Here is an 18681-nt window from a genome sequence, read left to right on the forward strand (position 1 = left end):
TTTCAGCCAGGTTGAGCAGAGATCACACCTCCCTGTGGGTGAGCAGCAGCTGCCTCTCCCTGTGAGCCCTGTGCCACACCACCAAACACGGGATTGCTTTCACCCATAGGTGATGCCAGGAGAAAGAGGTTTAGTGGCATTTTGCTGAATATATCATATTTTCCTCTCGAAAGATCCACTTCCTCGTGATTTTCACTTCTCCTCAACTTTTGCATAAGTTGCTTTTTTCTAAAGTTAGCAAGGGAGCTTGACCTGTGGGTTAACTCTTTCCAGCCCCTTTCCACCCCTCAACAAAATGAGATAAAGGTTTATGAAGATGAAGCAGGGGATCCCTACTTCCCTGGAAGTGTTCAAGGCTGGGCTGGATGGGGCTCAGAACAACCTGGTCCAAGGGAAAGGGTCCCTGCCCATGGCAGGGGGTTGGAACTGGATGATCTTTCAGGTCCCTTCCAATCCCCAATCATTCTGTGCCTCTGTGATTCTGTTTTAACATCAGTACAAACATGAGGGCACTCATCCTGTTTTGACAGCTGAGTTGCAATGTATTTTAACAAGCAACCCAGGATACTTCTTCTAAGGGTTTTCTACATGCTTAAAAGCAGATTTCAAGAATTAAAATAATCTTAGAGTTAATAAATCGATAAGAAGTAATTGAAATCACATCAGCTCTCACCCTGCATATGCAGACACCAGCTTTTGCCTGCATCCATGTGACTGAAAGATGCTGCAACACTTATTTCAGGGTTTTCACTTTTAAATGTCCATGAAAAATGGTGCCAGTGAAAAACAGGGCAAAGAACTATGGTGAACTTTGGGATGTATCAGGAATACAGCCTGAGTCTTCTGACTGATTGAAAAAATCTTCAGCAACACAGACAGCAATTACAGCTGTTCTAGAAACTTCATTCTGAAACCAGAAGAAATCTGTGGTACTGATAACATTTCTGAAAGCTTTTCAAATCATTTTCTTAGTTTTTAATTAGCTTCTGCCAAGAGGTTGTGGCTTAGAGCTTGGAACAGAGAGCTGGGAGTAACAACATCCAAAGTCTACTCCCAGCTGTGGAAGTGACAGGAGAGGTGGCTCTGGGCCACTGGCTGCAGCCCCCTGGTCCAACTTCCACAACTGTAAAATGGGTAAAATCATCCTTACTGCTCAGGGAGAGTGTGAGATCTAATTAGAAGTTTGCAAGGAGCCCGCTGGTCCTCCAATGAATTGTGTGGGGGAAATGAACAGTATTATCATATGGGTAATGAGCTCTCACAAGACAGTGACTCCTTTGTTCAAAGAAACCAGCTTTTACAGCAGCAGCCAAGATCCAGCAGAAGTTTATTAGAGAAAAGTAAGTGTTGCTCATCTCTGTGTAACTGAGAATTTATTGCTTTATATTAGGAGGATTTATCTGCAACATATTGCATCCCTCGGAGTTTTTACCTTTAGGGAATGACTTAGGAATAACTCCTTAATACCTAGTTTTGTAATGAAAATTAACTTTAGCTATCTTATGAATTGTTTATCTTAAGGCTGCACAATCAGTCTGATTATAAAAGTCTAGTGTTATTCAAAAGACTGAAGAATCTCAGGTGAGTAGATGAATATTGAAAAGATACCAGGGACATTCTGATTTTCTGATTCTGTTCCACTCATGAGCCCATTTCTCATATGAAGAAGAACAAGAGTGTAATTGTATTGCAACTTATTACTGTCTCAGGGAAGAAGCAATTACTATATGTATATGAAAAGATCATTAAATATTTCCACTGGTAACCATGAATCATGCCAGAAATATATTACAATCATACTGTATTTTCATTGCATTCCCCACAAGAAACTTTGTCAACAATTAATTCCAGCAACAGTATAAGGAAATAGCAAATAGAGTATAATTTTTTCAGTCATCCTTACTTGCATACTGAAACGAAAAAAGATGTGACAAGAAGCAGCTGAAACGTTGGAATTTGTTAGTTAGCAGAATAATCTGTGCAGAGCTGAGTGACTATAGGGGTGCAGCCACCTGAGTGAAATGTGGGGATGTGTTGGTGCAGCAGTGAGTCCCTGCAGGCTCAAAAGGTGAAGCAATCAGTCCAACCCTCTGGTTTTCACTGCTGGGAAAAAAAATAAACACTGACATCCCTCCTCCCACCCACACAATGCCACCTGTACCAGCTGTTCAAGGCAAAAGCCCCAACAGCTCCAGCACCTTGGGGTAGAGCCCTGTGAGCCACAGTCCTGGCCAGGACACAGAGGCCTCTGAAATATTTGGGGGTGGTGGTAAATGGTTCAGTCACTCTGTTTCTCTCTACTTAAATTGTATTTTCCCTATTTTTGATGTCTTCACCAGTGATGACAGGAAAAACCAACAGGTTTTCTGTGTAACAAGAGGCTACACGCAGCATTCCTACACCATCCCAGCCACCAGAGCCAATTGCACAAGCAGTGCCAATGTATGACATTTATGAATTATGTATGAACTTTATATTGCCACAGGGCCAGGGCAGCCACCAGCCCAACAACATCAGCCTTGTGTCCATCCTGCAGCACCTTGCATCACCTCACTGGACTGGACTGCCCAGCCTGCCCACTCCTGCTGGTCTCTGCCCACACAGCTCCACCACTGTGACCATGGAGAGGAGGGAGCCTGGCAAGAAACCACTGTGGCCATGGAGAGGCTGGAAAGCAGCCACACTGCCTCAATTCCTTTCCCGGGCAGGCAGAGCATCTTGCCTTCCCAGAAAAGTTGCTTGTTCAGAACAAAAAGTCTGTGGGGTCAGTGGCTGCAACAGATGAGTGGGAGTAGGGATGGAAGGCAAAGGGAGTCCTTATTTTCAAGGTGGGTGGTAGAGTAAAAGAGGAGAGAATGGCACCAGAGAAGAAACCCCTGAGCCTCAGAAGGACAGGAGGATCATGAACAGACTCATAACAATGGCTTGTGCCCCAGCATCCAAGAGCCCCCAAAGTCTCCAATGCCCCAGCCTGCCAGAGAGAGCTGTTGTGGCTCAGGGGAGAGGCAAAGAGCAGAGAGGCACTCAGGACATTTAGAAGAGAAACTGTTGTAGTTAATCAGTGGCTTTTAATTATCACACCCAGTGACAATGCCCACTTGGCTGAAGATATAATCCTCTACCACTTTTGTAGTAGAGAAGGGGAAGACACTGCATTTTTTCCTCCTCTGAAATGTTAAGAGAATCAGGACAGCTTTGTAACTCTCACAGCCAGATTACTTAACAGGAAACTGCAGGCAGTTATGAAACAGGTACAACACAGTGTGCCAGGCTCAGGAGGTTCCACATGCATTAATCAAAGGCAAGTCACAACGATGATAGCACCAGAGATACCGAGGCAGCTTTGCCTGCAGTTGAAGACACACGTGGCAGCAAAGTCTTCCCTTCCCACTGTTGATTTCCAGCTGCTTTGCAGTTTGCAAAGTAAAGCTTGTGGTCTTCCTCTGCTCTTCCAGGCTTTGTAACCACTCCAATAAAACCACAGAATCACAGAATGATGAGGCTGGAAGAGACCTCTAAGATCATCAAGTCCAACCTATGCCCTAACACCACAACTAGACTATAGCACCAAGTGCCAAGTCCAGTCTTTTTTTAAACATATCCAGAGATGGTGACTCCACCACCTCCTTAGGAAGACAATTCCAGTATTTTATTATTCTTTTTTCCTAATATCCAACCTGTACCTTCCCTGACATAACTTGAGACTGTGTCCTCTTGTTCTGCCAGTTGCTGCCCAGTGGAAGAGATCAATCCCCACCTGTCTACAACTTCCCTTCAGGAGGTTAAAATTATTAACATGAGGCCAGTTTTGCATTAAGACTTCAGCAGAGTTCAGCTGTGATCTGCCTTATCTCTGTGTGTGTTTACAGCTGAATTCAGAGTGCCTGCAGCCCTCTAGCAGTGTGTTTACCTTGTGTATGTCCATCTGGTGTACATAGCATGCACACCTGATAGAGGGAAAGCCTGCCTGGATTGCTCCTTTGGTTTTCTTTTGGAAGGAATCACAAGACAATCAGAGAGAAGTCAGCTTGTTGCCACCATGATGGAAAAATCTGCCACTTCAATGTGGATAACAAATGGAATACCTTTATAAGTGAGTTGTAGAAACTGGAAAAGTTCTGGATCTACATCTTATTTTTATCATTCATTCATGAAAAGTGTCCTGTTTGTCCCAAAATTAAGACAGTAATATCCACTTAGTGTAGCAGAGAATGCAGCACAACTCTCCTGTATGACCAATACTTAATTTCATGTAATCTTGTTTAGATTCAGGTCAATGTAATGGGATCTATTCCAGATTAACACAGGCATAAACACAGAACTGGAGCTTAAGCTGAAGGCCTCAGGGTCCTTCTTTCTGGATCTCTACAGCTGTTCTACACCTCAGTCTGGAAGATGTGATGAAAGTCACCTACACAGCCAAAAAAATGTTTCCTCTTTGCAAGCAGCTACTGCAAACACTTCAGCAGGCAAGTATTGGCTAATCCCTATGACTCTGCTGATGTTCTGGTACATCTCTGTTTGGAAAACAGACAAGTCAGCATCAAAATTATTTCTGCTGTAACAAAAAAATAATAATAAGAAGAAAAAAAGCTACAAACAAAAAAGACCCCACCAGATTATTTGCAGAACAGCTCTTGTAACAAATGCTTTAAAGAAAAAATAATAAATTAACAGGTCAATAGATGAAAATATGAGAACGCTTCTTTTACAGCATTTGCTAGCCTTCCAGTTAGTCTCCTTCTGAAACTAAATGACATTCATCCCTGGAGATCTTTCTTACTACATTCTAGATCTTGAGAAAGACATATTTTCTGTTACTAATAATTCTTACCTCTCCTTGACCTTCCACCCTCTGTTCTTATGGCATCAATCATGTCCTCATGCAATGTTTACCTGGTGCTTTTTTTATTTTTGGGACAATCTGGGACACCCACTGTCTCTTCTTCTAATCTGATGTAACTGCTTGTCGTGTTCAAAGAACATGGGGAGTGCTGACAACACTAGATCATATCAAAGCTCCCGCTACTCCAGGGTTTGACAACGGTCAATGGATTAAGAACAGCACAAGCTTGCATGGTTTTACCTCTAGAATATTTTTCCAGCTTCTAGCAACATCTGGTTTAGGAGTTTCTTGAGCAGAAATGTTGTTTGCATATTTAGGGTGTATGTTTCTTCTAGATATTTGTTTTATCCTCTTCTCAGTCCTTATAGACAACACACTGCAATAGATTGTAGGTTCCAGATTCTGGGGTAGAAAACTAAAACAAGTAATATTTTTACTGTTATGTAAGTGGTGTCTCATCATCTATGGTTGTTTCATGCCTAACGAAAAGAACAAGACTATGCTTAATTATATTAATATTTACAGAAAGCAGTTGGGTTCTTCAGGTTTGGATACTGGTGATTCAGTAGACAGCCTCTTCCCTTGAGTCATTAAAAACATTGCCTCAGAATGTGAATATTGCTGTAAGTATCAGCCTTAACACTGAATAAAAACATAAAGTTCTCAGCACTCTGAGATTTTGAAAAATAACTAATCCAGCTGTCGAGTTGCTAGCTTTAATTTCCTTGGCCTGCACTGCTGAACTGATCTAACTGATGGTCACTTAAATGTTGGGGTTTTGTCCTCAGCTGCCACATGGACCTGCCCTGTTGGGTGACTGCACTGTTCCATCCAAGGGAGCTGTACTTGCAGACAAATTAATGTGTTCATTAAAGCCTCATTCCGTTCTTTATGACTTCAGCACCAGCTCTAATTACTGAATGGATTGAACAAGCTAAGCACTCTAGCAACCTGTTATTAAGATTACCTGAAAACACAGCTGAGTCTGGCTATTAGAGGTGTGACCAACTTTGTTACAGAAAAAAAAATTCCAAATGAGAGCAACTCCTCCCCTTCCATCCAGTCTCACCTGACCTCTGCTGATCTGTCACACCCTTACCATTTTAGCTGAGGGAGATGAAACTACAGAGGAAAGCATGAGTTACACATGATTCAGTACCCTGTCAGCAGGACAAGAGGAGGGTGTCCGAGTTCCTTTATTAGTGTGCTCTGCACAGAAACTCCTCATTTCTGTCGCCGCACTGGCCACGCTCACTAGTTAGCCTTGGAGTTGGTTCTGTCAATGGAAAACACATCTTTATGAGCCCACCCTCTCCTGCTAGAAAGTGGCTGACATAAAAGCTGCTGCAAAGCTGGCAGGAGATCAGTTTGCTCAGCCAGGACTTGCAGTGTCACTGACCATGAGCACTCTCACTGCAGTGGTGTCAGCCCAGCAAGGGCCAATAAAATGCTGCTGCCACGGGCATTTGATTCTTGCAAAAATAGGTCATCCAGGAATACAGGCTGCCAGAAGCACACCAGGCAAGTAAACAACTTGTGGATGTGCGTGGCAGAGTGGGGAAATATCCTGAGAACCAGGGCCAGTATTTCAGTGGGGCAAAGAACCCTGATACCCCAGGATTGCAAGTGCTGGAGTGAAGTCAATGTGAACACCACCAATGACATCAGTACAGGACTGGACTCCTGGGACTGAATTCTGCAAGGCACCAAGCACACACGTACACTGCTGAGAGTGCTGGCCTTCCTCAGGAAACACAGGAGTTTAGAGGAGTCTGAAATTTAAAAAAAAAAAAAACACCTGCTAGTGCAGGTACGTCATGAAAATGAAAGGCCTGCAAAGACAAGGATGCAATACACGAGTTAATTACTTCTCATCTCCTTTCAACAGAAACATAAATTACTGGTTTGACGAATTGCAAGATTGCAAGAGCATAGCTAAATATGAGATAACATCTCTATTCAGAATCTCTTTGGAATAATAAAGGATAGAGATAACAAGGCAAATACAAATCTGCAATTTTTTTTTCCAATTAAACAAAACAAATTAGATATCACCTTTTGTTGATATCACTTTAATGAGGAGTCTATTTTTTAAGCACCTAAACATTTAAAATTTAACTGATGACCTGCATTAAGACCTAAACTCACTACATTCTAATTATTTAAAGTAAATACAAGTTCAAGCAGTCTGTATTTGCGGCTGAAAATGAAAAGGAAAACCATTTTGCTGAGAAACACATGGAACAGGATCTTACTGTAACCATGACCAGGCTGCAGAAGGAGCAGCCTTGCCTACAAAGTGTATCAATCTCTCCCAGTTCTGTACCAACTAAATTAAACTAACTAGTAACCAACTAGTTTATTTAAAGTTGGAAATCTCTCCTCTGCTGGTAGCCTAAGGAGCAAAGATTGTTTCCTCAGCTTCTGAGGGGCTGCCACCATCTGTCCTGGAGCATAGATAAACTCAGTTTATGCCAAGTCAGTGCAGAAGGAAGTGCTGCTGCAGGACTGGCCATGGCAGCAGCCTGCAGAGGCTGTGGAGGGGCCTCCACAGAGCTGTGGGTGACACAGATGACGTGCTGCTGAGCTGGAGGGAGCCCTGGGACTGACAGATCCAGCGCTGCTGGGATCAATACAGTCCCCTGCTCCAAAGTCAACTTTGCACATGGTGATTGAGCTGAGGTCAGTGCATCCCCAGCCTGGTTAATCCTCAAGCCAGACAAGCCAAGTGTAGATAACTGAGAATTGATTTCCCCATTGAAGGGACAGACAACTACAGGTTCTCTCTTCACTTTATGATCTACAAGGAAAAGTACAGCTTTTAATTATTATCAGTGGTAAAGAATTATTTATATTTTTGTTAGGGAAAAAAACCACCCCACAAAAATAACCAGAACAAAAAACAACACAGAAGATAAAGAAGTGGCCTGTTTAGGACATGGCTTCTTGTTTGCTGATTAGAAAAGTAAAGCAGTGCTACTGTGACAGATAAAGAAGCCTGATCTATCTCTCAGAATAGCATATCCAGCATAACGTGACACAGATTAATGGGTAAGCAGAGAAAAGTGAATTTGCACTAGCTCTGAATCCTCCCCCTTTCAGTCCTCTCAGGAGATGAAATAATGTCTGGTGGCATTATCAGATGAACTAAATGAGGAAAGGAAATCAGAAATAAGTTTGGAAAAACTTATGGCTCAGGCAGTTTGGGGAAAAAAAAATTGTGCTTACCAGCAGAGTAGGTCACTAGTGACACTGATACTGATATTAGGGTTTCTTGTATTTGCTCCTGGTCTTTAGTTATATGCTGAAAACCTACTCCATGGAACTGTGGACGTAGGAAGAAGAGAAGTTTTATGTATGTTAGTTTGGAATAAAATACCGAAGTTTGGGGGTTGTTCTCTTGAGCAGTTGAGTCAGTGGATCTGTCCCTAACAGATGTCCAGAGCAGGATAAAGCTTTGTTTGCCTTTATTGAGGTGCTACACAACAAACTGTAAAGCAACTGCAGGAGACAAATCAAAGAGGATTTTGGCTATTTGGACCAAATCTTTGTAAAAGACCTAATCTACAAATTTTATACCTCAGTAAAAAAATCAGGTTTGCCCAAAAGAGAGGATTGATCAAATCTACAGCTGTGGGTTTGCACACAACAGAACCTAGGCACATCCATGCAGGTCACTATCAGTCTGAGCAGTAAAAAAAGCCTTTGCAGCTCCTTTGCTAAACATCATCACCTGGAGCCTAGGTCTAAATTATTTTATTAATGCTTGGTTTAAGCAGAAGATCTCATCCAGCCATTTCTCTAGGGCAAAAGGCCAACCATGCTTCCACTGGTCATAAATACTCCCTGTTCTTGCACTACTGCCAGTCTTTTTTCCATACTGCAGAAAAGCCTTTCAAAAAGATTGAGTAAAGTTGTTTGATGGACAGTATTACAGAAAATTAAGTTTTTAATTATTTTTCAGCCAGTCTATATCTGTTCCTGAGGAATGGTTTATTGCAAAAGCAATGACACGCTCCACTGCTTGGGAAGAGTTAAAGACAAGCTGCTGTGCAAGTTTGCTCCTCACGAGGAGTGTTTGTGCCAAACCACCTTCTCCCAAGCCTTGTTCTCTCTATTCCCCTGGGAAAGACATTGATGGACATACTTCACCTTCAACATGAAATAACAGCAGGCTTTATTTCTGCAGAGAATCCAGACATGTTATGCAGGCAAGAACATTAAAGACATGCCACTAATTCTTACATTATTTATCATAGTGTTACATCAGTTGAATTAAAATTGAGTTGAATTATCTGTAAAATGTACATTTAGCCTAGACCAGAATATTCATTCCAGATGGAGGAATTCTTAAAAAAAAAAAAAGTAGATTTCCTTTTTCATTCAGCAGAATTTTTCATGAATGAATCTTTTGGAACAAACCCAGGTCTTTGCTTTTCCCATTGAAATGTATTGGTAAAAGGTATTTCCTAATACAAAGTTAAACGTCAATGACCTCTCTGAGCAAATCAAGTTTCAGACTTTACATGTGATTGAAAATTTCAAGTGCAAATTTATCTTTTTTTGTGGGGAAAGTCACTGGGCAGTTAGACATTTCTGACTGGCTGCCAGTCCTGACACCAGACACCCATGACAGAATTTCTCCTGTGAATGGACAACAGTTTGCTTTAGCAGATCCAGGCAGGTGAGCAGAAGCACAAAATGACACATTCCTTCCCCAGCCCCATGAAAGCTTCTCTGCTACTTTAATGAGTCTCCAGTAACATCCCAAGACCAAACAACAAGTTCAAGACCAAGAACAAGTTTTTCCTGTATAGCTCAGATAAGCATTTACAGGACAGTCAAGGAAATACATATATAATCCAGGTTAGAAAGCTTTCTCCAAACTCCAAGCAAAACCAGATGGAAATATTCTGAAGACACAGTTTTGGTGTGATAAAGATCTGATGGAGAGTCAGAAATGTCCTGGGATAGTCACACAGAGATCACCAGTTTCTGTAAATGCAGGACTCAGAGAAAAAGCAGGACTTGAAGGAGGAAGTAATTTCCACAGGCAGCTGCCAGAAGATGAGGACTGGGTGTCATGGTATTATGATTGCAGTTTGTTTACACACAAGGAACAGGAAAAACACTGTAGAGAAATAGGATTGGTAATCACAACATCACAAGGAAGAGTGTCTGTATGTATTGAGTTTGCTCAATAGTAACAAACTGGGGAAAGGAAGTGGTACTGGTTTTAGCCTGTTTTCTTAATGATAGGAGATTTATTCAGCCTTGATAACTTGACTAGTATTCGCTTTCCTACTTGTCCCATACATTTCAAACCACTGGGCAATTTTAAAATTTTTTGCAGCTGGATAAAGGTCACCATGAAATAAAGTTCAAGATGTTTTCAGAATGAAGACAGAAAGGAAAAATACAGAATCATTTGTACTGTTTTTTATGAATTCCAGTTAAGTGTGACTGAGGGAAATACCCAACAAGAGCTTACAAGAATCCACAACAGCACGTGAAAAGATGTCAACAATGAAAATTTATACTCAGTTTGCCATCAGTTGACAAAAACCCAGGGTGAGTGAGCTCACAGGAAACTGCTGGGCACGGTGGGTGGAAGGGCTGGGGGGTGAGCTGCAGTGGGACACACTTTCCATGCAGGAAAGGCAAAACAAGCAGTGGCACCACTGACCTCAGCAGGCTCCACGCCCCTACAGCTGCTCCTCCTCACTCACCACACTGCTCACAGGGATGGATGAGAAGTGGATTAGACAAGGGAATGGCTACAGCCAAAACCTGCAATGCAACCTGTGCTGCCTGGGTCACAGCCTGCTGCTTCCCAGAATGATGACATGGGGAGATCCACGAGCAGGGACTGGAAATGGGATTAACTCTGCAGGAGCAGAGATATGGCTGACTAGCTGGTCAATGAATGCTAGCTCTGAGGCAACCTGAGCTTCAATACTCATGTCATGAAGGCAGAAAAAAAGCTGTGACTTGCAGTAAAGGACAGGGAGGAGTGGAGGAAGGGATGGTTGCACTGTGGCCATCAAAGGCTTTTGCACCACAGCTGGTATCAGTGAACCCAGTGCAACTGGTGACTAAGCAAGATACCAGGTGGTGTAAGAGCATCAGAGCTTTGTTATTTGTTTTGTGAAGACAAGAGTAGATAGTTGAACATTGAAGAAATATAGAGATAATTTCAAACAAGACAAATAATTGTTAATAAAATAAAACCCAAAGACAAATAATTGTTAATAAAATAAATACTACAGTTTTTTCTTAGTCTTACAGATAGACTCTTTCTCTGTTCAGGTGTGTGTGAAGCAATGGCTCTATGAGACTCTGCAAGTCTTTCAAGACTAGCCAGAGTAAATCCATTCCAAATAAGGTCCAGGCTCTGACAGCTGCAGATAAAAAGAAGCTGAACTTGGTCTATACAACCTCAACTGTGGAGTTCAAGTTCTCTTCTCCTCATGACACAACCATTTTTAGTAACCTTTGTTCAAAAAAAGGTTCAATTACCTATTAACAACCTCTTCAATGATAAACCTTTAGAATCTGTTTATATGTGTGTGGATATTTATAGTGCACTTTGGAGCTAATGATAACATATACAATAGTCACCACATAAGGTTTATGCAAGGTATTTTTTTAATATACACAAACCACCTTCCATATACACTACAAGCTTGCAATTTTCAAAACACCTTTAGGTATTTGAATCTACTAATATTCACTTAGGCAATTTCTACATCTGTGGAAAACTCACCCTTGATATCCAAAGGCATTCTGGTAAAAAAAATACCATTTTATTAACAGGGCTAAGACTCAGTGGAAGTCCAACAGTTTTGAACTTGCAATCAGTATATAAGACAGAGTGAATAACCCCTTCGTGGCTGTAGTCATATTGGAAAATGTAGTCCATCTGTAATTCGAAGTAAATATAGCCATGACAGTTAAATTAAATCCACTTTATACGGTCTGACCATAAGAAGTGGTCTCATACTTATCAATTTTATTTAAGCCTTTACATTGCTGGGTTGGTGTAAAAGGCCCTTTATGTCAACAGGAGTCCAGCCCTCTTTGTCTTCTGTGCATGCAAGTATAGCATTGCAAATATTTACCCAATTAGACAGTTAGCTCCACCCAAGTAGGAACAAACAAAAACAACTGCTCACAGCATTCCAGAGAAACAACACAGCACAAGAACAAATTTCTGCATGCAAACACAGGCAACCTACTAGCCATGGAACAGCAAAACCAGCAGATTCTTAAATGTTAAAAGTTAGGGGCAAGTCCTCTTTGATAACCACAAATCTTCATGCTGCTGATTCAGACATAGTTGTCTGGCTGATTTTTCCAGATGAGATTCCTCCAGCGCATGTGAGAAAATTAAATACATATTCAGTTGAATAGATGCCCAGGATGGCTGATGAGAAGACCAACAGCTTCTCAGATGGGATGCATAGAATTTCTGGCTTCTCAGACAGGACACAAAGCCATTCATCTTGAGATGTTTTGTGTTTGTTTCTTCTGTTTTCTCTGACAGGGTTACTGGATTTTATTCCTGGTGTTTTTTCTCTCTTGCTGGATGTGGGACATTATTAACCAGTAACACCCAAGAGATTAATGCCTGTCTGCCCTGAGATCTTTCTGTAATCACAGTCTGCAGCCTCTGCAACAGACATGAAGGCACCAACCTCATCTTTACAAATGTCACGAGCACCTGACTTTGTGAGACAATTCCCAAACAAACCTGGACAAACAGTGAAACCTGGGTGAGTGCTACACCCACAAACCATTCTCTATGATAACAGGATAGAAACATGCAGCTGCCCTCTGACCTCACAGCTTCAATCTATCCTTCCTTCCTTCTAAATAAAGAAAGCAAAAGCTTTTGCTGTAGTCAGAGGACAGAAATGGGCACTCCCAAGGCCAGTCCAGACAAACTGGGATCTCAGCAGCCTCTGGAGATTTTTTGCTCTGCTCTGTCCAAGGGCAACAGCTAAAAGCAACAGCTACTAACTTCAGCACCATTACAGGCATTAATCTGAGCAGAGTGGGCACAGTGCATAATCCTGAACCAAGGATATTATGAACCTGATGTGTTTTGAACTTCTTCAGCACTCTGCATAAGCAACATCCAAAAATATGCCTGAATAAGCAAGCAAAGCTGGCAGCACGCAGCTCAGATCATTAAAGAGGTTAAGTCTGCCTAAGTTAAGCATTTGATTTGATCTGTTAGTAGTACCTGTAAAAACAGTAACATTTACAGGGCATATTTGAAGCTGCTGTGTAAGGTCCAATCCTGCAGTGCAATGACAGCAAGAGCTACATTAGTGTATAGCTAGAACAACTTAGCATTTAATTAGTCCTTTGAGTTTGCATGCAAGTGGCCTGATCTCATTATTACAAGTGTGTCCTTTTATGAGTAAAAGCTGAAGGGTTTGGCTTTACATAAATACATTTTTCAGCATAACCTAGCTTCAGCAGTTTCTAAAGTATCTCTCCAGGCAAAGTTGTACCCTTCCCACATGCTGCACATTTTTAACTTAAAGTTCAGCTTGGCAATCTGAAACCACATCTGACACAATTTTTCCCACCAAGGTACAGTGAGCTGCATTTAAGAGCACTGATGTAATCACTGACATGGGAATCAAGACTTTGCCTGAAAAGCTGCAATATTTACAGTCCTAATCATGAAGCAACATGCAAGCCACAGTTCCACACCACATTGTGTACTTGCACATGTGCACGTTCTCTCTCTGATGCTTTTCCTCTGCACTGGTCTTCCTGGTTGTATGGGCAGCTTTACACTGGAAAGCTTTTCCCATTATCCAGTTCAAACCCAAGCCAGCTCCCTGAATAAATATATCAATAGAATGATGGGGGAGGGGGGGGTGAAATCATGGGTAGGTTACCTCCACATTTTCACATTTTCAGGATGGTAGCCGGGAAGAGGTACTGCCAGTACATGGGCACCTCCACCAACCTCTTTCATGTAGTCATAATGTTGACCTTTAAGATAAATTACAGATGTCTTAAAGGCCTCCTTATTTTGTTTTGGGTTTGGGTTTTGGGGGTTTTTTTAAGCAGTGAGAATTGGGCAGAATCATCCTATATGAAAAGCTCTGGAAGAAAGTGTTTTCCATATGAGAGGAGCAGCTCTAAAGCTCTTGGCCCTTGTGCTCCTGAGTTGAAGGGACATGAGGATGCACAGACATAACCAGAGTGTGTAATGCTGAGTCTATTCCTGGGAGCCACAGCTCTGCTATTTATAGTTACTGCCATGGAAAGGATGGAAAGCAAAGGGCAGAGCCAAGGAGTTCTGATCTGATTTAGACCTTGACCACCTCATCAGACATCGGGGCTGCAGCCAGCTCTCCGAGGTGGGAACAGTCCTTCTGCTCCACAAAGTGAGGGGTCTGGAAAATGAGGATGCTGCAGAGCTGCTTCCTCTCCTTTGTAACTCCTTGTTCCAAGGTGAGGACCTACACTGTCACTGCATGTCTCCCCCACTGCAACACCATGAAATCTAAAACCTGAAGTAAGCTGGAGTACCATTTTTGGGGGGGTTCATATTTAACCCTACAAATTAGCATATGAATTCCAGAAGGGTCCTCCTCAAGCACATATGACAAGTAACTGGGGGGGTTGCCTACCTTAGAGGAAAAGTGCTGGAATTAAGTGTTATAAGAAGAGGGATGTAAGAGGAAGGCAGTTCACAATGAAATCCTTGAGGGAAGTTCCTTTTTATCCTATGTGAGAATGACTGAGTCCAAAGTTACCAAACAAGTGAAAATCATTTAATCTTAAATCAACCATGGACATGCTTGCCTGAACACACACCTTAGAGGTGCCTTTTTGCAAAGGACTGATGTTATGTAAGGATTAGAGATAGAAATGTACCTAATTGTCTTCTTTATGCAAGCAATAGTTCCATCAAGAAATAAATGCATTTAAAAGACAATGTTCCTCCTATTTGGTGGTTTATCATGATATTTCTGTTTATTTCACCCATTTAGTCTCTAGTCATTAGTCTATCATGACTTGGACTAGTATTATAAGACACAGGCCACTCCCTCAGATGACACTTGACAAGCTACTCCTTTAAAAAGTCATTTTAGTCAATAATTCTACCCTCAAGCAAACCTGGTCCATAGTGCCCTGCTTTTTATGTCATAACTAATGTTAAAAAAATACGGAAGCATCACTTCTAATCTTTAAAGGTCTGGACATAGAATAAATAAATGTATAAATGGAAATACAGAAAAATTAGAATATCAGCAATTTTAACCACATCTGGACAGAACAGCTTGCCTCAGTAAATAATGTTTATGCTAGCCTCACAAACCTACTGTCATCACCAAAGAAGTAACTTTTTCAGCAATATAACCAACAAACAGTATTTTTTCTTAATGAAGTTTAGATTAAATCACCATTTTGAATACCAAGTATGAATTTACTGAACTCTCTGCTACATAAATATGCAGAACTTTGATGATGAATGAAATCAAAAGAAAGGCAAAGGCACTGCCTTTGTGTCAGGACAGAGGTTCATTGACAGGGAGTCAGTACCCACAGCTGCATGTGGGATGTTGGTTGGCTAATTATATGATAGCTGTTACTTTATAGACATTTGAAGACTGCAGCCTGCATGGAATTGTTCTTTCTGTTTTGTTCTGGTAAAAAAAAAAAAAAAAAAAAAAAAAAAGCAGCTAGAGAAACATCAGCAACTAAACAAAAAACATTCAATTAACCTTTGTCATATGCCCACTACAATATTATTAACTACACAAAGACAAGGCTTTGTTCAGATACCTTAAGGTTTAATTTCCATGTTCAAACTCCAGCTATTGTTCCTCACCCTCAGATTATGTAAAAGCAGCCAAGTTTTTAAGCTCTGCTCACTGCAGATGACTCACATTATTATACACTAACCAGCATCACACTTTGTTTTTCCCCTTTGTTTTACATGCCTGAAGTGTTCTGGCTGGAGTTTGCCTAGTTCAGAGCTTGTACATTCTGCATCCTGCATCCTGCCCTGTAATCACTCCCTGTCCTTCTCCTTTCAGTTTTTAACGAGCTCCTGCACTGGGGCTTGGGCAATCTCACAGAGCCACCCTGGAGAACTCAGCATACACCATTTACATCTCAGGTGTTCTGACCTCTGAGAAGGAACCAGGACATCAGTGACAAGTGCTGTCCTGCATGGTCCTCACTGGGACCAGTGTTATTGAATGTCTCCATCAATGACACAAAGGGATTGGAGGCAGCCTCAGCAGGTTTACAGATGACACCAAGCTGAGTGGTGCAGTGGCCACACCTGCAGGACCTGGATGAACTTGAGAAGTGGCCCACAAGAATGTCCTGTGGTCTAACAAAGCCAAGTGCACGGTGCTGGGTCTGGGCTGGGGCCATGCTGGTGACAATCCAGGCCAAAGGATGAACAGATCAAGAGGATTTGGGGGCACTGGTGGATGGGAAACTAGACATGACCTGGCCATGTGCACACCCGTGTCTTGGGCTGCGTCCAAAGCACCGAGAGCAGCAGGGAGAGGGAGGGGATTCTGTCTCTCTGTTCTGCTCGGACCCCACCTGGAGTGCTGCATCCAGATCTGGGGTCCCCAACACAGGAAGGACATGGATCTGTTAGAGCAACTCTGGTGGAGGCCACCAAGATGATCAGAGGGATGGAGCACCTCTCTTACAAGGAAAGGCTGAGAGAATTGGGATTGCTCAGCCTGCAAAGAGAAGCCTTCAAGGTGACCTAATTGTGACCTTCCAGTACCTGAAGGGAGCCCACAAGAAACATTGAGAGGGACTTTTTACAAAAGCCTGAAGTGACAGGACAGGGGAGAATGGCTTCACCTTGAGAGTAGGTTTAGGTTAGATAGCAGGAAGAAATTCTTTATTGTGAGTGTGGTGAGACCCTGGCACAGGTTGTCAAGGGAATTTGTGGATGTCCCATGCCTGGAAGTGTTCAAGGACAGGTTGGATGGGGCTTGAGCAACCTGGTCTAGTGGAACCCCCATGGCAGGGGGTTGGAGCAAGAGGATCTTGAAGGTCCCTTCCAACCCACACCATTCTATGATTCTGTGATCTGCAGGCTTTGCTGCAGGTTCCTGAGAATTCACACAAGTACACTGGAGACCATTGATAAAGCAAAGAACTCAGGATGACAGACTGCTGCTGAAGTTGAAAGATTTTTTGAACTCTTGCACATAGGGTTGGCATAGGGAATCAGAAAATGAATGTCACTAAATCCTTTCATAGAGACACAGGAGATTAAGGCTGAGCATATGACACTGGGAAGGTTTCTATTCTCTGTATCAATAGGAGAAATTCTTGAAGGTGAATAAAGTCAAAAAAGTCTCCAGTGAAGCAGAGGGAGAGCAGTTTTACACATAAAACAGGCCTTGCTCTGTGATTCTTCACCACTGCCTTTTGAGCTTTTATCAGCAGACAGCTCATGTTTTGATCTGGTTTAAGTAGGGAGAAAAATAACTTGTCCAAGTATCCTAAACTTCCCACGTAAGAGGCCCATGAGACAGCCCTCATGAGGCAAGCACATTGTCAGATTCTAGAACATCACAGAGTTTAACACAGAAAGTGTGAAAGAACAGGTGAAATTATTTATTTATGTAATGAGTAGCAAGGCTGAATACTTAGAGATTCTGCTGCCTTTGCTAAGGGATGAGATAAAAATAACGATGTCATTAATCTTACAAAGACATGTGAGCGCTTCTTTCCAGAAATAACTGTTAAGCATAAAATTTCAGGCATTAATCAAAGCATGCTGAGGCCTAACCTTCCTTAGGATTCCAAAAAGAAATGTAAAGCAACAGGACTGTAAAGCAACACGAACAAAAGGGGCATTTAACCTTCATTCTAAGTGTGTAACTTTGGGGAAAATATGCTCAGGGACAGGTTATTGACTAGTTTAGATTTGCACTGATTCAGCTGGTTTTAGCAAAGCTGCAGCAAGTTTTACCCTCTCAGAAGTTGGTCTCTGTTGTCTCAAAAGAAACCAGGAAGAAAGAAGGGCACCACCACATGATATCATGAATATGAAAAAAATGCATATAAAATATTCAAATAAAATATTCTGCAGGAAATAGCAAAAGAAGCATACTCACGAGGAAAGGAAAAACACAGGATGAAAAAAAAATTGCTTAAGAGGTTCTTTTAGGAAGGAAAACTAGCAGATGCAGCACAAGGGAATATAAACTCTGCCCAAACACTGAAAATATGGGCAAGATTCAGGGGGGGAATTTAAATACAGAAAGATATTTTTTCAAATAAAGTAGAGATGCAGCACAAGCAAGGATGAATTATATTTGTTTCCCATAAGCCAAGTCCAGGAAGAGATTTCCTACAAAGATGAATCATTTTATCTCAGATCCACAGTCCTGTTGATAAATCTCAAAGTAAGTGATTCACCAAAAAAGAATATTTCCCAGGGAATGAGTTCTAGCCCTTATTTAGAGCTGTTGAAGGTGTTTCTTAGTGGTGTGGGGATGCAGATAAATTGTCTGTGTCAATTCAAAGCTTGTACACAGTGGCCATGAGGGGAAGTGTTAGGTCTGCATGTGATTTCCTGAAACAAAATGTTGTGCAGAGGAACCCATAAAAAGCTGACAATATATCAAGGCTGTTTTCTCTCAAAATAGTTGACTGAAACTTTTTGTGCAGATCCAACTGGGTCAGAAAAAAATCCAAAAACAAATGGAGAAAGAGAAATATATTGTGTCTTAAAAAAAAATCTGACAGAAGAATCTGAACAATTTTAGCATATTAAAGTAAAACCAAAAGCTGTTTCAGTACTGTAAATAGCA

This window comes from Lonchura striata, chromosome 2, assembly GCF_050655825.1.
Source record: "Lonchura striata isolate lonStrDom1 chromosome 2, ASM5065582v1, whole genome shotgun sequence".
Classification (NCBI taxonomy): domain Eukaryota; kingdom Metazoa; phylum Chordata; class Aves; order Passeriformes; family Estrildidae; genus Lonchura; species Lonchura striata.